Source organism: Zootermopsis nevadensis, unplaced genomic scaffold (assembly GCF_977971745.1).
Source record: "Zootermopsis nevadensis isolate Lab colony 2312 unplaced genomic scaffold, Znev_1.0 Znev_ptg000032l, whole genome shotgun sequence".
Classification (NCBI taxonomy): domain Eukaryota; kingdom Metazoa; phylum Arthropoda; class Insecta; order Blattodea; family Termopsidae; genus Zootermopsis; species Zootermopsis nevadensis.
This window is the reverse complement of record NW_028259164.1, coordinates 1447189-1470921: the sequence shown is the minus strand read 5'-3', so window position 1 is coordinate 1470921 and position 23733 is coordinate 1447189. Positions and strand designations below refer to the sequence as shown.

Genomic DNA, 23733 nt, shown 5'->3' with positions numbered 1-23733 from the left:
CTGAATTTATTCCAAGAGGTAATACATATTTATGTTATTGTTAATTATTGTAAAATTTGCGATTCCTTAGTACAGTATTTGGAATTATAATTAGACGCTTTGAGAAACCTGCAGAATAGAATTCAAAATACAATACATAAAACCTAAAAATAAATCTGTACTGCTCCCCCAGTATTGTCAGAGTGATTAAGTCGAGAAGAATGAGATGGGCTGGGCATGTAGCGCGCATGGATGGGACAAGAGGTGTTCACCGGTTACTGGTTGGGAAACCTGAGGGAAAGAGACCGCTGGGGAGACCTAGATGTAGATAGAGGATAATGTCAGGCGGGATCTATGGGAGATAGGAGTTGAAGGACACTGGATTTTGTTGGCCCAGGACAGGGTCCGATGGAGGGCTTTGGTTAATTCGGTGATGAACCTTCGGGTTCGGTAAGCCATCTAGTTAGTTAGTTAGTTAGTTAGTTAAGATCTAAAAATTCCAAAGGCGTTCTTTGCGCCATACAGCGGGCGATGAAGTCAGCAAGACAGCCAGGGGAATAACAAATGCAACAATACGAAGCCAACAATTGTATCCAAGGTTTTTGTTGCAACAATGCGATCCAAGGTCATTGTTTTAATAATGTGATGAAAACCAAGACAGGCAGAAAGTCAGACAAATATTAACGATTCCGTACGGTATTTTTCGCTTACGTCAAATCGTAAAAAAAGAACACTTTAAAATACATGAAATAATATTTACATTTCAACAAACTCAATCCATACACCTGAAATTAGATGCGTTAAATCAAACATGTCATTCGATTACAATAGTACAAATGCTTACTGAGTATCATTAACGATATATTATAGATATACAGAGCTTGTATCTGACCTTAGATGCGGACGGAAATATCCTGCAGATTCTGTGTCAGTCAGATCTGTAAAAAAAAATAAAAGATTTCAAATCAGTCCAACAAAAATCACGTGATCAAAAACTCGGGATTACTGTGTTAATCCGACGTTTATCAATAAACACTGTGCGCTGTACAAAGACTGCTTTCTCTTTTAAGCATGTTGATTTAAACCGAATTTATCAAACTGGAAAGGAAAGTTAAAAGAAAGTAAACGTAAGAAATAAATTCAAAATTAAAGGTCGAAGAGAGCACAGTAAAGTAATGGAGAACAAAATTAGAGAATAAAATGCGTAAACAACGTGAGATAGAAGGAGGGGACAAAAGGAGAAAAAGAATAAAAATAAAGATAAAGAAATACTTAAAGACAGTATTAATCAACTTAAAACTTATTTCGTTATGTAAGAACTTACAGGGCATTACATTGAATTCATAAGTTAGTTTTAGTCCTTACAGACTTTGCCATGTTTGACCTCCGATCGTACTCAAGTCACGTTTAATTATCACTGACAGCCATCAAAGATTAATATTACAGAACACGCGAATCATCGGTCATTTGGCGCTCCCATAAGGCTACAAGTTGTCCGGCCATCACAGGATTTTTTTTTTACTCCATACTTAAAGAATAAACATTAATTTAATTCTATGGTAAAAATTATAAACATCAATACTATTTTTTTATATATTTAACAATTCATATTATTAAACAGGATAATATTTGTCCGGATAATTTATGTTATATAAAATATGGTGGGAGTCTAACATGAATAAATTAAATTCTGTATAATGTTGGCGCTTTAACTTGACAGTAATTATAAAGTTATGCATTTATGTGTTTAATAAGTTCTGAAAACTTAACTGAAATAACTATTATTATTTTAACGGCGATTATAAATGTTCACGGCTAACTTTCAGTTATAATAGACCCGATAGCACTGAAGTAAGTGTAGAACACTTTCTCTTACATGATATTAATTTAATATTAATGTAAATTGTCCACTGGATTAGGTGGCATTTCTTTTATTCCCAGATATAAATGAGCATTACATCACAGAAATACTTGGCAAGTAATATATATATATATATATATATATATATATATATATATATATATATGAGCCGGGATAGCTCAGTCAGTATAGTGACTAGCTGCGGGCTGGACGACCGGGGTTCGATCCCCGACGGGGGCAGAGGATTTTTCCTCTAGCCTCTGCGTCCAGACCGGCTCTGGGGCCCATCCAGCCTCCTCTACAATGGGTACCGGGATCCTTTCCCGGGGGTAAAGCCGGCCGGGGCGTGATGCTGACCACTCACCCCCATCTAGTGCTGAGGTCAAGGAAGAGAGGAGCTATACCTCCACTCCCCCCAAACGCCTACATGGCGTATAGTGGGACAAACTTTACTTATATATATATATATATATAATTTCTCTCATTTTATTTATTAGATTACATGTTATGAGTCAGCTTCCGTAGTGCAGATACAGAAATACATTAATCAAAATGTAAAGGACTCCAATGTAAAGCCACACTCAAGTTCCGAACATCTTCACTAATTATACAGGCATAAACACGTGTATAAGCTGACGGTGTTTAATTTCTTACTCGTTGCTTGCAGAAAGGGAAACGTGGATGACAAAAAACATACTCTACGATAGCAGTAAATTAACATAGTCAAGATGTAATGCGCGTTTGCATCTTTCGGCAGAAGCTTTTAAACTGTCTGGTTGAGAAATGCTTGCGAAAAAGATACCTAACTTCTCATAAAATCATCGAGATGGCTTACTAGATTTTTTTTTAAATACGATTTGTTTGATAACAAAACGATAGTATTAACTGTTCGGGATCAATAGAGTGACTTAAGTTACAAAATAAGCATTTTCGTTGTGTGATCAAAATTATTGTAAGTTACGTCATTAACCGATGCTATAATCACCAATGAAATCGAAAACCCAGATATCTTTCCATGAAGAATAACGTGTAATCGTATTAAATTTTTACAACTTTTAACTAAAAATTATTAGGACGATCGAACTAAGAATAATACAGGCTGCCATATTTGTTATGCACGAGAAGGTGAAAGATACATACAAAATTTTAATCGTTAAATATAAAACGAAAAGACAATTCTGGAAACCCAGACGTAAAAAATGATAATATTAAAATTTATTTTATTCAAATCGGGAGTGAGGGTGTAGAGTGGATTCAACTGGATTAGCAGAATGGAGTCCTGTAGTAGGCTTTTGTGAGCAAGGTGCTGAACCTTCAGGGTTTATGAAGGAGTAGGAATATATCCCTATTGCGAGTGTTGGTCTTCTAGCTTGTAATATCGGCTGGACTTGTAGGTAGATGTTAATCTTCATTTCCAGGGTAGAATTTAGAAAGACGATAATTTCCAAAAAGTTTACAAGCTGTCACAACGCAGAATAACACTAACCATAACATCGCCGCCTGTTAAATCTTCAAGTCTTATGTAGTAATTACGGATACTTTAAAGTACATAACTGATTCTGAAATACCCTTTACGTAACGTGCGTCAACCTGGTATATTAAGATGTCTACTTGCGATTTCACCATTCACTGGGTCATCTCTGGGTTCAAGGTGTCTACAAACGTAGTCGCTTAAAATATTCACGCATTATTACTTCAATTTTTTTTCGGTCGGTTGGTAATTCCTTCTTCTTTCGTTGCCATAAACAAGGGACCTCAGGGAAGCACAGATGAGAGCCAGTAAGATGACAGACAAAGATCAAATAGGAAGTAGCAGTCCACATTTATTTGGATAAGATACGGGAAAATAAAATATTCTAAACGAAATAAAAGAAAGTATTTCCGAAATTTAATCACCATTTATCTCTACGTAAATTTAATTTTGGTTTCAAATAAAAATAAACTTTGCTGTTTCAAATAAAATAATCCTCACAAAGAAATTACTTTCCTTTCATACTACAACGTAATGTCTAACGCAGAATTATCAGCACATACGTGGTCTTTCGCGTCTTGTCTGGTTGCATATCAACATTTCGGAAGAACATGTTTCCTCCATCTTCATGGCTAAAAGTGAATGCAACATAATCCTCCGAAATGTTGGTACAAAACCAGCGTATTTCATAGAGCAGAAATCCACGGGAACAAATATTCAAACTCACACAACTTTAAAAACCTCAAAACCTACAGCAAATGTGAATATTAAACATGTTAATGAGTATAATTAATTGGGAATTTTTATTAACTTATCGGCAAACAGTGTAATATAGTTCAGTCAAAAATATTATATTACTATCGAAATGTCTACAACATCTGATGAAAAAAGAAGCAGATCTTGGTCGAGACAGCCTGTTACAGCCGGAGCGGTACTACACAACAAGCGTTATTTTCATTCCCGGACCTTCCAACTAGAAAAGCAGATGTATCACAGCTCAGAAATACAACCATACTAATTTAAGATGGACCGGATACGGTTATTTCTAACCTAACATCGCGAACGGAAAACATAACAGTATTCAGACACGTTGAAAAATGTACAGGGGATGTTTCAAGAGAGACATAGGTTAGTTCACCCCTTTGGTTTGTTGCTTTGAGTTGGCTATTTTTACGCCGCGGTCCAGACGCCAGGGAAGCTGGAAAGTGGGAGCAGACAGACGTGAGGGATGCTGAGAGAAATCTGTGTCCCCTGCTTGGTTTGTCAACTACCCCTACCACTTTTAAAGTCTGTCTGGTTTTGTGGACTGACACGCATTGCATTATGGGAAAATGTGCTACTTCACTGAGCTATGGCATAACTAGACTCATCCTAACACTGTTAATATTAAGATGAATTAGCAGTTTTATTCTCTGGGAAAAATATAATTGTTATTTTATAACGTTTCGGAGTACCACTGAGGATAGGCAAAGTATATTCCAATGAAAACCTGGTATCTATCTAAAGGTCTACATGGTTTTACAACCCAGAAGACCAACACCGACATTTTTATTGTCGTAAGAACCTCAGACCTCGTGCAACTGTGGGATTATTGGGTAAATAATTATTTGAGAAGAAAGTGGCAGTGGATTTTTTTAATGTAGTGTCTCAACACATGTCTAATTTTATTTCAAATCATGTGGAGACATTAGATCTAGTAACAAAGCCTTCAATATTACCCTTTTTCGTCTTGAAATAAATTGTAGATACTGAGCACATAAATAAAAATTCAGTCAATCTGTATTCACCACTCAGGATAAAAAAAATATTAAATTGTTTGGAAAAAGTTTTACAGGATTTAAAGTATTATTAACTTCTAATCGCCTAAAGGAATAACTGATCTTTCAGTTCCGAATAAGGCGGTGAATTTCTTAACCAGCTGGGTGACTATTAGCTTCTCAAAAAGCACAACGTTCCATAGATTTACAAAACGTTTTCTCATGTGAGATCTTGGCAAAAGTTGTGAATATTTTGTGATAATAAGCTATTCATTGTCTTCATAACCACTGTCACATCATTGTGTCATGCTTAAGCAATATAATGATACATATGTTTTACGTCATCGTAATTGCATGGTTCGTTCCTATAATCAAGTATGAGAGCATGTTTTAAAGACTCAGAAACACGCCATTGATATTTTCATGGAACTTACTGTATGTAAATTACTTCTGGCGAAACCTAAGCACGTGCTATAAAAAGTATGCATCTCGAAGAGTAGTTTATAAATGCAGGATAAGACGTACTTAGATCACACGCGACCCAACCCTTACGTCTCTAAGCTGAGTAAGTTGAAGACAGAAAAATTGTGCAACGAGAATGACAAATGCGATAATTTTAAAAGCGTGAATTCTTAATTTTTGTAAAACTTCGTAAAATCAAAAGGAAAAAAAAGTAAAGCTTTCCCGCTTTGGGGGGGGGGAGGAGAGAGGTGGTATAGCTCCTACTCATTCTAAACCTCGACGCTTCAAGGGAGTGAGTGGTCAGCGTCACTCCCCGACAGCACTTCACACCCGGGAAAGGACCCAGGAGAACTTGGCCAAGATCAGATATTTGACATGAAACACAAAATTATATTCAAAAATTAATAAGGAACCGATTAAATTTGGGGAATACTTAGCACCATCTTACCACCTGCTAAAATAACCAGGATATGCAACAACTATAATTTTGCCTGTTGTTTTGTATGGATATAAATCGTGGAATCTGCCCATAAGGAAAAAAAACTATTATAAAGTAATAAGTACTTCCAACAAATAATCCTTCTTTAAAAGCATTTCATGAAGTTTCACTATTCTAAGGAACCTTTAAGTGAACCATATGAATGCATTCTACATCAGCATATCCCCTTTATTTTACATCCATTTTAATATTATCCTCCTACCTATATCTAAGTCTCCCAAGTGGTATTTTCCTTTCAGGTTTGCCAATTAAAATGTGTCATCACTTTTATACACTCTACATGTGCAGCCCATCTTCACACATGTTACCGTGAGAACCTGAAATCTCAGCTTTTAAAATTTCATACACAGGCATCAGATCACATGGTTAAAGCAATACACAGTAACTTCACAGATCATTACATAAGTTAACGTGCATTATACACATGTTCTAAAGCTGGGTGATAAACAAAGAAGGAACAATATGAGCCAGCTTTGTAGACGTGGTTAAGTAGACTTACTACTAAGTAAATAGCAGGAACGAATTTTTAAATACGCTTTGTCAAGGTGGGTTATGAGATTACAGTAATCTGAAATTGGTTACGAATGAAACTGGCAGGGAGAATAGTAAAATTTTATAGATGGTCGGCATTTTTATGCAAGAATGTTTTAAGTGAAGCGTCAACTTTGACAGATGCAGACAATAAAGTACAGGTCAAAGGCTAGAAATTTCCCAAACAAGGCAACTACAGCCTCACGGCGTAGAAGCAGAGAACCGTTTGTTTCCTGACATAAGGTCGCAGAGATGTTATTTGGTCAGCAGTCTGACGCGAACACATGAACTCGACATTACTAAAAACAAAAACAATATTATTTCTCTTTTACTAACACCAGGCAGGTTAAAACGGCTGTATTCTGGGTTATTGTGTCGTGTAGTCTGGTAGTTCACCGGCGTACAGAGGTGTTTGCTGCTTCCATCATCAGGGCGATTACTTATAGTCTATCCATGAATATGAATGTCTGTCGCCTCTTCCTTCACACTGTCACACCAATGAACTCGGATTACTTTGTTGCCTTTCATGTTTTATGTCCTTGGTTCTCCTGCTGCCATCATCGGCAGTGTCGTAGAGAACACCTTTGGAAATTTAGTTTACTCCAAAGAGTACACATCTCGAGTCTTGTAATAAAATACGTGATCCTACAAATACAATTTCCATGAGTCTGTCGTCTTAATGTCGTAATACTTTTAATTATTGACGTAGTTTACAAATTTTGTTGAGAAACGAAAATGGGTTATCTTTTAGAACTGAACTCTTTGCACGATGTGAGTCCAAGGGCTAAAAATGGAAGCAGACGAAAGTGGATCCTCAGGACGAGAATTAAAAGAAAAGCGTTAGAGAACGAGAGGCAGAAGGGAGAAGTGCAGTCATGACCCGTCACCAGAGGGCGAGGTCACGGCACGTCTTCTGACTGTTCGAAATTTGCAATCAGTATCGGAAACTAAACACAAAACACGAAACCGACTTTCCGAGCTTTCGTAACCCGAGAAAATTTATCGATCTATATTTGATGCAGATGATTATTTTTTTAAATTTAATTTCTCTCTGGATAAGACTGACTGAACATATAACATGAATAGAACTTGGGAAATTTAAACAAAAATTAAGGTAGAAGACTTGAATCGAAGATATCATTTGAATAGGTGGGAGCACAATAGTAAAATTACATAGAAAAGGAAGTGAGACCGTTGATTGGATTAATCTGGCTCGGGATAGGATCCATTGTCGGGGCTCTTGAGAACCATCAAGTTCCATAAAGTTCGAAGAATTGCTTGGCTACTTAAGCGACTTTCAAGGGAGATTCTACTTCATGGAAATTGTTCATGAACACATTTATATGAACCACAAAACAAATAACAAAATATTGAAAAATTATCAAAACGTTACATATTTTTAAGATAGTATAATTGCGTCATATTGTGAATCAAATATTAAATTAATTATTTGGTTTTGTCCGTCTAATCACAATTATATTTAAAATTTAAAATTTACAAATAATATAATTAAATTATCATTTTATAATTATAATTTAATTATCTTATTTGTAAAATTTTAAAATTTTAAATATATATGTGATTAGACGGACAAAACCAAATAATTAAGTTACGTATTTTTTTAAAAAACATATGTTAAGTGTCGTGCGCGCGTAGTATTTGAAAGTTGGTAAGTAAAATGGTAAAAAGGTTTGGAAATCGTCAATTCAAGCTTACTGGAGCAGTACTCATTCACAGAGCAGGGGTTATTAGTACATTCAGAAGGGGTGGACTTTGGACAGTTGAGGGGGATGATTCGTTCTTTTACTGACCGTTTGTCAGGGTGGGTGGCTCAGCGGGGACAACGCCATTTACTGTTGGCGTCATCAAACACAACAGCCTTGGTATAAAGAAACCAACTAAGGTCATATGCATATTGCACACCAGAGGGACGGCAAATGAGCGCTAGAACGGCACAAAGCCATTTTGCTGTCAAACGGCGAGTTTCACAAACACTTCGGTTACGTTAGAGAACGCCAGAACGGGATAACATGAAAAAACTGAACACAAATAAAACTTTATTAATTTCGAAAAGAATGCAGAAAGGCTTTCAACACGCATAGCAGCAAAAATATAATCCTTCACTTCCTAGGTCTTCCAAATAGTCGTCTTCAAAATTATATTTCCGGTCTTCTGCACACAAGTCCACTATCCAAAAAAAATTCAAGATATTAGATTTATAAAATCAAGATGGACAAGTCTGGCGTAAAACCTGAAGAAATAAAACATTTTGGAGACCTAATAATAGATGGAAATAATGTCAGATGGAAAGAACTAGTGGAACACAGGTCAATGTGGCAAGATGACAACCACAGAGATCTATTAAAGGGTGGGAATTTCTTGACTGACATCGTAGCTTAAAATATACTATCACTTAATTTTTTTTTTTTTTTTAGAAAATAATCGTAAGATAAAATTATTTATTATTCCGTCAAATCACAATGTATTTAAATAAGATAATTAAAATAATTAAAATATCATTCTGCGTTCCATATCGAATAAACAATTGGAACAGTTTACAACATGTTTCGGTTTTATTAAACCATCATCAGTTGTAAAATTATATTAAATTTAAAACTCAATTACAATTTTTTACTACTGGATCACCTCCAGACACAACTGTGTTGTCTACTATTTCATCTCTGACCGATGTAAACATCAAAAGCATCACTTCAAACAATAAAGTTGATCCATTATATGAAAATATCTGGACACAACCTCCAAAAACTACACTACGAAAAATTGTAAAAAATTGTAAATGAGTTTTAAATTTAATATAATTTTACACCTGATGATGGTTTAATAAAACCGAAACATCTTGTAAACTGTTCCAATTGTAAATCGATTATTCGATATGGAACACAGAATGATATTTTAATTATTTTAATTATCTTATTTAAATACATTATGATTTGACGGAATAACCAAATAATTTAATTTTAATTTAATAAATCACAATATGACGCAACTACACTATCTTATAAATAATCGTAAGATAAAATTGTGGCAATGTATTTTTTTATGTTAAAAGTTTAACACTTGGAAGTCGTGCACAACTTTTGAGTTGAAGTCTGACAAGTGTAATGTGATAATCTGTACTACTGTAAACAACATAAAATAAAATATCACATTACATTTCTTGTTTCTCTTTCCACACAGTTCGAATCGCACCTATAGGAAAATAAGCGACAAAATTTGTTTAAATCAATTATATTTAATTTTATTCTAGGTTTTGGCGTCTTGTAGACTTGTAGTTAGATGCTAACATCTCGGACAAACATACCGTCTCCATCTTCAGTCCTGAAGATGGAGACAATAATCCTCCCCGAAACGTTATCTACCTACGAGTCTGCACAGCTTCAAAACCCAGAACAAGATTTTCCTCATCGTCGTGAAAACACCAACTTTCACAAATGCATGTTATTTCATAGCAAGGGATCATTTGTTCTATTAATAATATCACATAAAATTATAACTTTAAACGACATATAAATAAGCAGAATTTCTGATACCCAGAAGTGGCAACACTGATAAGATATCTCTTATAAAATGAGACCGCTTATTTCCACTAGCATTTAAATCTAATCCTCGCGTCCTGTTGTACATAAGCCACTGTTGTGCTACTGATTTGGTTCATTTGTTAGAAAGAAAACGGGCGAAGAACCACATCGCCCCCAGGACAGAGCCTGCTGTTGTTTTGTTCCTACTGAAGCTTTATTGATGAATGAGATCAAATCGGTCTGACGTCCCCAAAAGATCCACTGTCACCCATACAATCTCATGACGGACAGAAAGGCCTGCTGCTTTGTGCGGATTAGAAGTCTCCCTGTGGGCAGACACAAACGAAAATGTCTGTTCAGAAAACAAAGACCGGCCGATTGGTTACTGCAGGTTATTTCGTGTGACATACGCTGGACAGCTCAGATTCTCAGTGCTTACTGCGTATTAAAATCTAAGAATTGTAAAGTTAATATTATAGTTACAAATATTAAATACCGTTTTCAACACAGCCAGATATTTTCAGTGTAGCAAAGCGGCAATGTTTACTGTCTCCATCATCAGGGCGATGAAGCAGTTAGAGCCTTCTGAAACGTCGGGTCAATATCAACCAGACTGCGCGGCGCAATATCCCAGAAGACATTCATCTTCACACTTTGCTCCGTGAGATTCTGCCTGAAATCTCACCATGTTCTTCCTTGACAGTCATTTTTGGTTTTGACTTTGCAAAGACAAGATAAATAAATAACAAACACTGACGTAGGAAAAGCAAATACTAACATTTACAAATGATGGAACTCCCATATGGTAGACAGTCGACCTATATTTTTCCATTCACATCTATTCAAGCAGCTTCGCCCCCAATCGTAGAATCATTTTTGTCATACGTCGCCATAAAGAGATGTAATTTAGCCTGGACCACTGTCCGGAAGCTGGACTACAAAGAAAATGGCCAGCCATACAATCGTTAATCTAGCACTGTTATCCATGCATACGTCACTTTTTTTTTCTATAAGGGGAGACGCAGCTGTCTTACTTTCACTGGACCAGGGGTATAAAATACAACCCCTCCTACCACGTATCCCTTCAACATTTTAACCCATAGTTGGTGAATAATCTTGATTTCTCACTGTTACATAGCAACTTTACCACGCAGCTTACAATTCAATTCACATCACTTCAAAACCGACTAAAATATTCATCTGTGCTATCCTTATCACCTATTCAACTACGTACTGAAATAACGAGGTGGCTGAGTGGTTAGTACACCTGCTAAGTACTTGGAAGCCTTTTGCTCCCATCCCTGAGATCAAAGCTTGTTTCGGAGACCGATGTCTTGATTGGAGTGTTTAAAATGAAGATGGCTGTCATCTGGGTTGTTGCGCTGTGTAGTCTGGCGGAAATTTACAGATATTTTAGAAGTTTTACGTCTGAAGCGTCGATAAACCCAGAGTCTTCACATTAACAGCCGTGAGAACCTAAAATCTCACTGGGGCCTTTCACAGTTTCCCTCAGTATCCCAATGAAAATGTCAAGATAATACCTTAAACTGCGTTTTAAAATCTTCGTTCAATATATTTCACAATTTATTGTGTATTAATCAATTTGATATCGCTCCAATTTTTATTTAAGGGATATAAATATACTGGCTAATAGATACAGCTCTCCCATAATCGCTGTTTTTTTATCTCTTTCAGCAAACAACGCTAATGAGTTTTTACAACTAAACAAACACATCACATAAATATCCACACAAAGCGGTCATGTTTCATGAAATGTAATTGCTCTGACTACTGTAATTTTCAGCAAGGTTCGTTTGAAACTAGAGCTTTGGTCCTGTTGTGATATTTTCGATTCTGCTAATTCCTCTTTTGTCGTCATTTAGAAGAAAAAAAAATGAATCTGCTTATTTTTGCGTCATGATACTAGTTTTGTGACAACAAAAAGGCCACTGTATACAAAACAAAACTTAATCCCAGAAGTAATCTCGTATTACATTAAGAGAATTATATCATGGAGTTTCATCACATTAAATGTGTTAACTGTAGTTAAAAGTCACGGATTACAAACTTTAACCGCAAACCATAATTTCATCAGAGTGCTATATGAAATTTCACATTTTATTTAATTTATTTTTATATGTTTACTAGATTATGTAATAACTTCCAGTTCAGCATTTTTAAACAATTAAAGCTTGATTCTTCTTCCACTAATGTGATAAACATATTTTTACGTATAATATTTCCTAATATTTGTGTCACACACGTTTTAAATTAATCACAATAAAGATGATCCTGGTGATGGAGGCAGAAAGCACCTCCGAAACGTCGCTGAACTTATACCAGACTACACGGCGCTAAAACCCAGAAGACAGCGATCTCCGGACTTCTATGGCAAATTCCAAATATTCTTCAACTGATTTTTACTAACCTCAAGGTGTAACCGAAAGAGGTTTTACTCTCCATAGTTTAAAGAGTTCAATAACTGACAGGTTTTGTTTGACTTCCTCAATTCCAGCCGAAGAATTCCATGGCAATACCCTTTTATCTCGATGACATAATGCCAACGAAAAGCTTCCCTGTTTCAATCGAAGCCACATAACAAATCGAATTGATAAAATGTCATTAAATTAGCTGCTAATAAATTAAGTAATAAGAATTACAGAGATCATACTTCAGCTGTGAATAAAAAAATTACAAATAAGGAAAATTATATTTTGAAAACTGATTTCATTCGATTACACAAAACAATATATTTCTTAGAAATCAAATCGATGTAGTTTCGAAGATCTTCAACTTCGGTTTCGATTAAGCTTAGAAATCATTTTTGTATCGTCCTCTTAACATTGAGTTGTCTTCTGTTTTAATTCTGTATTCACAACACGTGCTCCCTGCTCACCTACCAGGACTGTCAAGTTCTTCCTTGAAACTCTATTAGTTCCAAAGGCGTTAAATTACTATGTCTGAAAGATTAACTGCTTATGTGAAAGTTGGTTCAAATAGTACTGGCTCAAAACATAATCCTAATATCGATTAATTTGAATATGGCTGTCTGGTGGAAGTTTATCGACGTTTCAGAGGTCCCTGCTGCCTTCATCATCATGGCAATGACCCAGAAAACAGCCATCTTCAGACCCACCGCCGTGAAACCTCAAATCCTACACCGATTAATGCATTTTGTATTAAACAACGCATCACAGACAGGTAGATAACAAATGAAAAGCTGTAGATGAGACCTGAGGTTATCACGACGGTAAAAACGTCCATGGCAGTCTTCTGGGTATAACGCCGCGCGGAGTTGTAAATGGGTACCAATATTCCGGAGGAACACAGCCCTGAAGATTGAGACAGTATGTTCCTCCAAAATGTTGGTACGCATTCAGAAGTTCGCACGTCATCACAACCAACAAGTACAAAGCGGACGAAAGGCGGTATAAGTTGTATTCACCACAAAATATTACCAGGATAAGAAATACAAGAAGAATAAGATTGGCTGCTCATGTAGCACGTATTGAAGAGATTACAAAATGCATACAAAATATTAATCGGTAAACGTAAAGGAAAAAATCTAAGTGGGAGACTCGAGTGTTGGTCGGAATAAAATGTTAAAATACATCCTAAGAGTATAAGTTGTGAAGACGTAAATTGGATTCACCTGACTAAACATACCAACCAGTAGACTGTTGATAACAAGGCAACGAACATTAGGATTTCGTAATCGGAGGTAAATTTCTTGGCAATGTGATCGATAATCATTTCCTTAAAGGACTCTAGTCGATGAAATTTAGTTATTATTTTTTTATTTAGTGTTCTGTCTGACGACAGGTCCATATGAACAGGATCCTTCCATCCTTTTCTCGGACTGGGACCTGTTCATATACGTTCTTGGCAGATGATCCAGAAGTGGTTTGCCATTGCCTTCTTCTGTGTGAGTGTGAATGGAGTAATTGTTGGGATGCCACGGAGGAAAACTCCGTGTTGCCTAGACCACGGCCTTGCCCAACACAAGTTATAAATTCGGGCACCGCCGGGAATCGAACCCGAGACCCCAGGATTACAAGGCCACCGTTCTGACCGCTAGACCACAGTGGCTGGAATTTAGTTACATTAAGTAAAATAAAATAAAAATAATGCTCACATTATAAAATACGAATCTCGAGTTTTTACACCCCTGCCAATAATAACAACATGGGGTTGCAAGGGCAAGAACTGAGGAGGGTGGGAGGAAAAAATGTGTGACTGAGCACTAAACAGTGGTACAGACGCGTAATTCTGTTGGTGGAGGACTCTTCATTACATTAGCTGATGTCATGGGATCGCTCTACGTGCACTGCAATGCCTTTGTGGGTCACCCACGCGAAAAGCTCTTTGTTAATAAACAGCATCCATAAACAACTTTCATAATTTATTAACGAAACAGGCCTAAAATGTATGTAAATTTAAGCCCAGCCTTACCGTGGCGAAATTGGTAATACCATTTCAAAGATATACCTAATTCAAAATAAAGTTCATACACACAATCATTCAGACGTCAAAAAATTGTTTAAAAATATCAAAAGTTTCGATATTGACATTTTATTTGTGCTTATGTATACAGGTTTGCTAAACCTACGCGTTTGAACCACGCTGAAAAAACCATTTCCCTCTATTCATCATTATTTTCTTTACCATGGCTCCGAAAATACGTTAAAATACTGCAAGTTAACAGAGACAACTCACATCTGGAAATCATCTTATAATTTATAACATATCAGGTTTCTCCTTTAGAGAATTTTACAAAAAAATCCAGAATCACGTAAAACGTTCACACAAAACCATTATCGCATACAAGTAATTTATACCCTCAGTTAAAAGTCTCGACACCAGAGCTCCCTTTCACTTTAAACGTACAAAGGAATAAGGGCATAAATCTGTAAGATGACCTTTGACCCAGACGACTGATAGAAATGACCGCTACCCTGCAAACTGACCATAGGCTGGTCCAGAGAAACTGTGGGCCCATACCTCACAATCTTTTGTTGACCGTTTCTCTGCAAGGAGGTTTTTTAAACGTGCGATTTACAGTTCACGAGGTAGAGATTCAGCATAATATACAGCGTGTGACGAAATGAATGGACCTTAAATGAAGGAGATTCAAAGTACAAAAATTATTTAATCTTTTAAACCATATATAGAGACGTAAAAGAGATCTGAGGGTAACTCACTCAAGTTTAACAACAAAACCTTTCAATACTGATGCCAAAAATTACAAAATATTGCTAGTTTTCTCTCAAAGCGTAATTTACAATTGACTTAACGAAGACAGAGCTACAGAAAACATTAAAATGAGGCAATTGATAATTTATCCTCATCACCAAACATTATTAGCGCGATGAAAACGACAGTGGGTGACGTGTAATAAGAATGTAGAATGTAGAATTTAGCCAGAGAAGTTACACGTATAGTTAACCACTAGGCTTTAAAGCATTTATCATCTTCAACCTTTTAAAGTGTAGAATTAATAAATCTGCATTTTTAATCTTGCGTTTTATTAAATATTCTCGGAATTAACCATTAGCCTCGTGCTTATACTGAGTGGAACTTATAATCTGATTTCGGATTATAAAACCGAAATCAAACGTTCTTTGAGTCAGTCTTTCCTCAGAGTGCAATGCTGGAATGTGAAGTGACCCCCCCCCCTCCCCACACAGCAAACAGTCTGACACAAAAGTGCATCAGTTAACACGTTTATCTATGCCCGTGTATCCGCTAGCGGACAGCTCGGCCAGTGGACACAGGAAGACATTATCTCTCACCAAGTCACGTGGGCAGCCGTTTCCTGTCATCACACCGGAAGTGAGAAATTATTTTTCTGTTAATATATTACTGCAATCGTCCATCGTAACTAGATTTCTCACTAGGAATGCCCATTCTCCTTGAATACTCGCAACTTGTAGCAAAATTAAACTTAATTAAGCGATGTGTTCTTCTGGGTTTTGGCGACGTGTAGACTCGTAGGTTTCATACCAACGTTTCGGAGATGCATAATGTCTCCATCTTCAAGGCTGAAGCATGCACCTATGGCACCAAAACCCAGAATAACATCATCATCGTCTCCACTGTGAAAACTTCATGTATTTCTTCGCCACAGTTATTGACACTGTAAATTTAATGTAAATAAATTGTAATAAAAATATGCAGAATCTCATTTCAGATGATTCCAGTCAGAATTCCGCAGGAGTACTAACCACTCGACCGAGATACTGGTCAGCGAATACACACACGACTACTCCTTCATAATTCATGTACTTTGGGCAATCCTGGGTTTGTGTTTACAGTTTCCTGGTTTAGCCGCGTGTATACACTACATCTTGGGCAACCCGGACAGGACGGTTGAAGGAACGAGAGGAAACATTCAAGATTACAAATTTACAAACCTTGCAGACGACGTACGTAACTAAGGTACACGACTGATAACGAGTGGGTCTGATATGAAGAGCTGAACACTGAGCATCATGCAAGGTTAATCAGGATTTTACAGACTGTCTTGAGGTCGAAGACAGTCTAATTCTATCCAGACATTCTGCGAATTTGTCTGGTTCAGTGTTGGTAGACACTCATTATTTTGCTTGAAAAATTACGTGGAGAACAGTCCTTTTTGAAAGCCTAACAGTCACGTAATAAAAACGCCCCAGTCTTACATGAAACACGAACGTTTAACCATTTAAAATCCAGTGGTAACTATTTGTACCACATCCTTTAAAAATAACTCTACGTTTTACTTCCATAATGTATTTAATTTCATATAATTCTAAGCCCCCACGGTGGTCTAGCGGTTAGAACGCTGGCCTTGTAATCCTGGGGTCTCGGGTTCGATTTCCGGCGGTGCCCGAATTTATAACTTGTGTTGGGCAAGGCCGTGGTCTAGGCAACACGGAGTTTTCCTCCGTGGCATCCCAACAATTACTCCATTCACACACAGAAGAAGGCAATGGCAAACCACTTCTGGATCATCTGCCAAGAACGTATATGAACAGGTCCCAGTCCGAGAAAAGGATGGAAGGATCCTGTTCATATGGACCTGTCGTCAGACAGAACACTAAATAATAATAATAATTCTAAGAACAAACAATAATTTCTCTAATGACAAGAACAGGCCTATGATATTTGCAACGGTGAAATGTTGTGTTTTCTTTGAGGTAAAAACTGAATTTTAAATTATTAATTGGAAGAACTTGGGCGTCAAAGACTACACACTGTATTTACAAGAGTCCACCACTGGGACCGAAGAAATATCTCTTAGAGCTCCATCTACCAAGTATCTCTCTTCTCTCAAGGTTTTTCCAACTGAAATTTTGTGTTCTTCTGATGTCTCCTATTCGCTATATGTCCCGTCAATACAAGCCACCTTGATTTCCCCACTCGAACAATGTCCGGTGAACAGAACAAATTATGAAGCCCTTCGTTAGAAAACTCCCATTTTACGTCCAATGTATTTAATTCTGTCACGCTCAGAGTAAAGCACGTGTGACATGTGTTCTGTTCGAACCCAGGAGCTGACTTTGACAGACTGGCTAATCCTTCAAAGTCTCTCAAGAAATATCCAATAGCAGTGACCTTGACATTCCTCCAAACCGAAGCTAACCAATTCATTATCCTTATTCAACTTAACAATTCATCATATTCTCCTTAAGCAAAGTAGCAAAAATATGTTAAGACTAATCTATAGGCCATTTCCTGACATTATTATTACGCCTGTGAGCCGGGTAACTCAGATTAGTGACTGGCTATGGATTGGATGGTCGGGGTTCGATCCCCAACGGGGGCAAAAAGTACCTTATCCCTTTAAAGCCAAGTGGTACCACCTGCTTTATCAGTCATAAACTTTGCATTTCGTATTTGTGTGTTTCGTATAATTCTCATTATAAACAGCTGCTATTTCCTTAAACAGCGTTAACCAGTTGATCTACGTAATGGTGAAGTGTAGTGTTTTCTTCGCGGTACGGACTGAGTTTTTACGTAATATTTATACGAGCTTTGGCTTCAAAGGGTTAACCAGTTGATCTACGTAATGGTGAAGTTTAGTGTTTTCTTCGCGGTACGGACTGAATTCTTAAATGTTATTTAGACGAACTTCAGCTTCAAAGAGTTAAAAATGCCGAGACTGTTCTCTTCAGAATTATTTAAATAAAACGGAAATCATCGCATCATCCGACGGTTAAAAAACCTTCTGCAGTTGATATAACATCGTTATATAAAACACAGTCTATCAAATGCCGTCCAGGCATATTTGAGAGAACGCGGATTTTCCATTGTGTTCTCAGCATGTACCAGATATCGTATTCGCATCCCAACCTTCTGTTCAAAGCACTGGCCGTACCTCAAAATGGCCACTCTTAATCCGCTCATATAAAATAGTACACAGGCGGATGCTGTGGGTACGACACCAACAAACAATGAAGTCCGGCTGCTGACAAGCTACAGTGACCTAATGCCCCATTCAAAAACTCGTAACATGCAGTTCCAATTTATATTTTACTTTTCAAATTTCACCCACCCCAATTTCTTGTTATAATGGTACAGTACACACAAACCCCTTACATTATCCTTTTTAAAATCCTCTTAACTGCCTCTTCATACAGTACGCTAGCACACAATTTTCACAGCCACAGGTCATCATCATCATGATGACAGAGGGGGTATGAGGCGAGGGGATGACCGGTAACTCGCCACGAGCCCTAATTTACATACGAAATGGTCGTCAGAGCAATACATCGTCTACTCACTTGTCCGGTCTGAGGTCGTCGGATTATAACAGTGACTAATCTCACCATCCCAGCTGCACATATGACTCAACAAGGGAACAATCTGCAACCGGCAGCTTCTAGGAGCTTTCGCAACAAAAATGAGACCATTATCATCGCCTCGTATGTCTCTCTCTTCATGTGTCAACTCGACAACAGCTGAACGGATTATCATGAAATTTGGTACTGGGAAGTTTTATTAGAATCTGTCCATAAATTCCAATTTCGTTATAAATCGGACAAAAATAAAGAAACCTTTGAAGATCTACTTGCTTCCCGTTAACTAGTTGGGTAATCCCCATGGTATCCCAGTTGCTATGGTTACTCCATTGTTCTTAACAGCTTCTACGTACCGCATACTTTTCGTATTATATTAAAATGTTTCCGAAGAAAGACAATCACTTAATCTACAACTGAAAAATATCCACTCATCTTTTACGAAGTGAAAGAGAATACTTCGTTCCACAGGCATCGGTTTTCAGAAGAACGCCCAAAAAATCGACGTACTCCCAACTAACACTTCATCTAATACTTTACCTTGTTGAGAAGACCGCCTTTATAACCAGTTTGGTGACCAGCCAGGACATTGACTTGTGTTCTCAAATTTGTTACGACACTTAGTGAACGGTCAGAATGAAAGTCAGTCCGCTAAAGAACCTATTGCCCCCCACAGAGACATCTGCGGCCAACCCGCTTTACGTCTCGGCACGTCGCTTCCAGCAAGATCGGCTTATGTCTATCGATTAACTACGCGGAACAGAGTCGTTCTTAAAAAGCTGACAGCCGCCCACACAGTCAAGATATCCTTCGCCTTACAAGACCCTGAGATTCACTGCCGTGTTCACAACAGCCCGTAACACCTAGGTCTCCCGAATGGTCACTTACCTTTAGGCTCTGCAAACAAAAGTGTGCATGAAAATCTCATCTACCCCAAGCGAACTACATGTCCCTCCAGAGATTTCAAACAAAGAAGCTGTACATTTTATTTTTAAAAAATTACAGAAATGCATTTATAGTACTGGCCGAACTGTGAGAAGATACTCTGTTGTCTTTTGTGGATTTTATAACTTGCAGATGCATTACACTGAATGAAAACCACATGCATTATTACCATGCAATTTTGAGGTTATGTAATTATTATTAGTACCACTGTTATAAATTTCAAACAAAATTTTATCCAGAATCCCTCTCAAAGTTAAAATTTTTCAACTTTCCTTTGGAATACGCTATTAGAAAGGTCAAAGGAAACCAGGTGGGACTGAAATTGAATGGGACACATCAGCTTCTGGTCTATGCTGACGTAAATCTATTGGGAGACAGCATAAATACAATTACGAAAAACACAGAAAATCTAATTGATGGATTCATCAGGCACAGGATAGGGACCGGTGGCGGGCTTTTGTGAACATAGTTATGAACCTTCGGGTTCTGTAAAATTGTGAAAATTTCTTGAGTCTCTGAGCGACTGTTGGCTTCTCAGTAAGGACTCGGCTCCATGGTTTAAGTATTAGTGGTATTTTAATAATATAGCAATCCCACGGTATTGCGAAATTCATATACAAAAAACTGAAAAGAATTTAAAGTAGCATCAACCTGTTTTTTTTTAATTCGTAACATCGCATCTTCTACTAGCCAGAAAATTCTTGGTCTCATTGTTGTCATATTTAGCACACAACACAGAAAAACATTTCAAACAAACTCAAGAATCCATAATACATGTACAAGGTACAGATACAATCTTCATGTGCTAAAAATTAAACTCTGAAAATATCAAAAATAATTTTATTACACTGGAATGAAGTTATTCAATAACCTTCTCCCCACTGTAAGAAATCTGAATCACCAAAAGAATGTCTCCTATCCCACTCTTACTCTACAGAAGAATTTACCTCAACCAAAATTCTCAGCTATTATAAAAACATGGAAGCAATAGTGGGTACACTTTGTTGTGTAATTATTTTGTGGTAATACTCTACTTGAATGTAAATTACTGTCAAAACTATATAATTTATAGTAGTAATAGAAATAAGTGTTGTATTTGTAGACTTTCTATACTCTTGGCTTGAGCCTATGAAGGATCTATGGAATGTAAATAAATTGTATTTTAGACCTGACCAAAAAGAACTTAATAGTCTTCAAAAAACACCTACAAAATAAACCAACCTCATGGAGTAGATTTGTTCCTGCAAACTAACATTTGTTCAGCTAGTCAAAAAAATCCCCCACCTTTTATAGAACCTAAAAATTCATTACTGTGTAAAACGTCGCCACTGGACAATACATTGTAAGCCAGAAGAATCCAATCAATATCCTCACAATCTTTCTCCTCAAGACCTAACTTCATTTCATCCTACCATGTACACATATGATATTTGAATTTTGGCTTTTCTGATTAAAATTTTGTACGTATTTCTTATATATTCAACGTGTGCTTCATACATGTATTTGATCTGATTATTCTAATAATACACAGAATATTTAATAACATTATCCAATTCATTATGCTCTTGGGGTTTAAACATGATGGCCTGTTTTTAATAAAACATATTTATATCACATAGAGAATAAGATAAATGTGTACAAAATCAAAATATCTATATATTGATGGGAAAATATTATTAAAATTAATATTAAAAATGTGTTTCTGTATATACGAGATTGGATTCATTTGGCTCAAGGTAGGGACCACATCTGGGAGAAACAAAGAGACCTACCTGATGTAGGAAGACACTGTAGTCCCAGCAAATAAATATTTGAACATAAATATGTCGTCCATTACGATCGCACGGGTTGAACACAGATCTTCGTATTGGAAGCTTGTATGGGCGGCATTGTACAACTACACGTAAAATGATATCCTTCGACGTGGCACACCACACAATTAATTTAAAACAGAACTATACTTTGTCTATAAATTTTAAGGTAGTAACATATCACGTACAATCAGTCATATGATTGTGTGAGAAAAGGTTTCATACGCCCAACAAGAAACCACAATTCCCACGCTACACCATCGAGAAAACAGATACAAGTAAACTTCCCTGTTCTCTTCTGACGAGACTTTAAAGATTATATTGGCACACTACATTACTAAAAATCACTTTCGTATTATTTATTGTAAGAATTATTAACACAAGCATTATTACCGCACTGTAAATTTTCACAAATCACCCCGAAACAAAAGCGATGTTTCGTGTCCACCATTATGAAACCGGAAACTGCTGACCGCCAGGTCGCTGCCAACTGAATTGTCACAGAGCAGCTAACATTCAGACTGTTCACTGCAAATGCCCAGTATAGCCAATACACTCCAAATAATAAATTATTATTTACTGCAGTTACTAAAAGTTAATGATTCTGATAGACAAAATGATATCCAATGTAATACATTACGACGAATATTTATGGATTAAGTAGTCCTTATTGCATGTGTCATATCCCTAATCATTATCACCATCTACTTTCAGGGATTGGGCCATTGACACGCTCCCGGGCAGTTGCTTAAGGCAACTTGTCATTTGTCCTTGAAGAGTGCATTTATGAGTAGTGACAAGCTCACTGCCTCCGCAGCACAATTTCTACTCAATCCTGATTTGTCTGCTAGTGCCATCTAGTCAGGAATCATGAGAGACAAGCGTGGGAAATTTCCGCTAAATTGTGCTCACGAAACATCTCGTTCATGCTAGTCTAGTCCACCGAGAGCTATCATGTCCCTAACGCATCTTAACAAACTTTTTTGTATTCCATTGTGAACTAACGATTAATTCGTTTCTTAACATCAGTAATTTTTTTTTATATAAAACACAAAACTGACCAGTTACATTAAACATTATTTTAAAAGCTTACAGTCGTCAGCTGGTCAATAAATCATTTTCTTTTATGAAATACAGAGGTTCTTTACCCACTATTGAACCCTGTATTGAGCAAGTTGAGTTTAGTCAACGCTTCTTCCATTTAAAAATTTTCCTTCCATCTACCACTAGATCACCCAAGTGTTCTTTTTCATTCAGATTCTCCTACTAAAAACGAATACACAGTTAGTAAAGAGTACAAATTATGAAACCTCTCATGACTTAATTTTATCAATTTTTGTATTTTTCCCTTTCTTACGTCTCATTTTCCTCGTATCTTTGTTATTAGACTCCGTTAAGCTATGGCTATAAATCAGTAACATTAACAGAAAACGAAACCCTTGCATCGCTCATTAAAACGATTAATTTACAATGTAACACAGTCTTGAACATCTCACCTTGAGCTCGTCTGCCTCTTACATTAAGATAGGTTAGTGTTATAAAACAGACCCGGTATAAAAAAAGAACCGGTCATGTTATATTCTAAAACGATGCGTGTTAGTACTGCAACCACAATCTTCTATTATAACCTTTCATGACCTACCCCATGTCACACCAGTTTAAAATACCAGACACCCTGACCAATTGGTCGATGACACATGTGGCAGACACGAAACAGACGAGAAGTACACACAATATTTCTGTCTAAAAACCCTGGAGGAAAGAGACCATTTGGACAGCCTAGACGTAGATGGAAGGTTATTAATATTAAAATAGATTTTAAATAATTGGATTCTTCTGGCTTAAGATAGAGACCATTGGCGGGTTGTTAGAAACACAGTAATTAACTTTCTGATTCCATAAAATTCGGAGAATTCTTCATCCTTTATGATAAAACCGGAAGGTTCATCCTCGTTAGAACTGTTGGCCAACCAGAGATAGACAAAATTTAAAATTGCTTAGATTAAAAGATTGAGTCAAAAGAATTCACGGTTTTTATTACAAGTAAATAATGTTTGATCAAATAAGATCTTTAAGCACTTAGATCTACTTATAATATAAC

The 23733-nt window shown here is 36.7% G+C and overlaps 1 long non-coding RNA gene across 1 annotated transcript in view; it reads right to left on the bottom strand.

Annotated features, from left to right (window-relative positions):
• Window positions 1–22119, bottom strand: part of LOC110841351 (uncharacterized) — a 157450-nt gene extending 135331 nt beyond the window's left edge. Inside the window, exons 1-2 of the long non-coding RNA XR_002547177.2 lie at window positions 21594–22119; window positions 872–917 (exon numbers count right to left, since the gene is read on the bottom strand). This is a non-coding gene — a long non-coding RNA (uncharacterized LOC110841351). The remainder of the gene's footprint in view (window positions 1–871; window positions 918–21593) is intronic.
• Between the last annotated feature and the right edge of the window lie 1614 nt (window positions 22120–23733).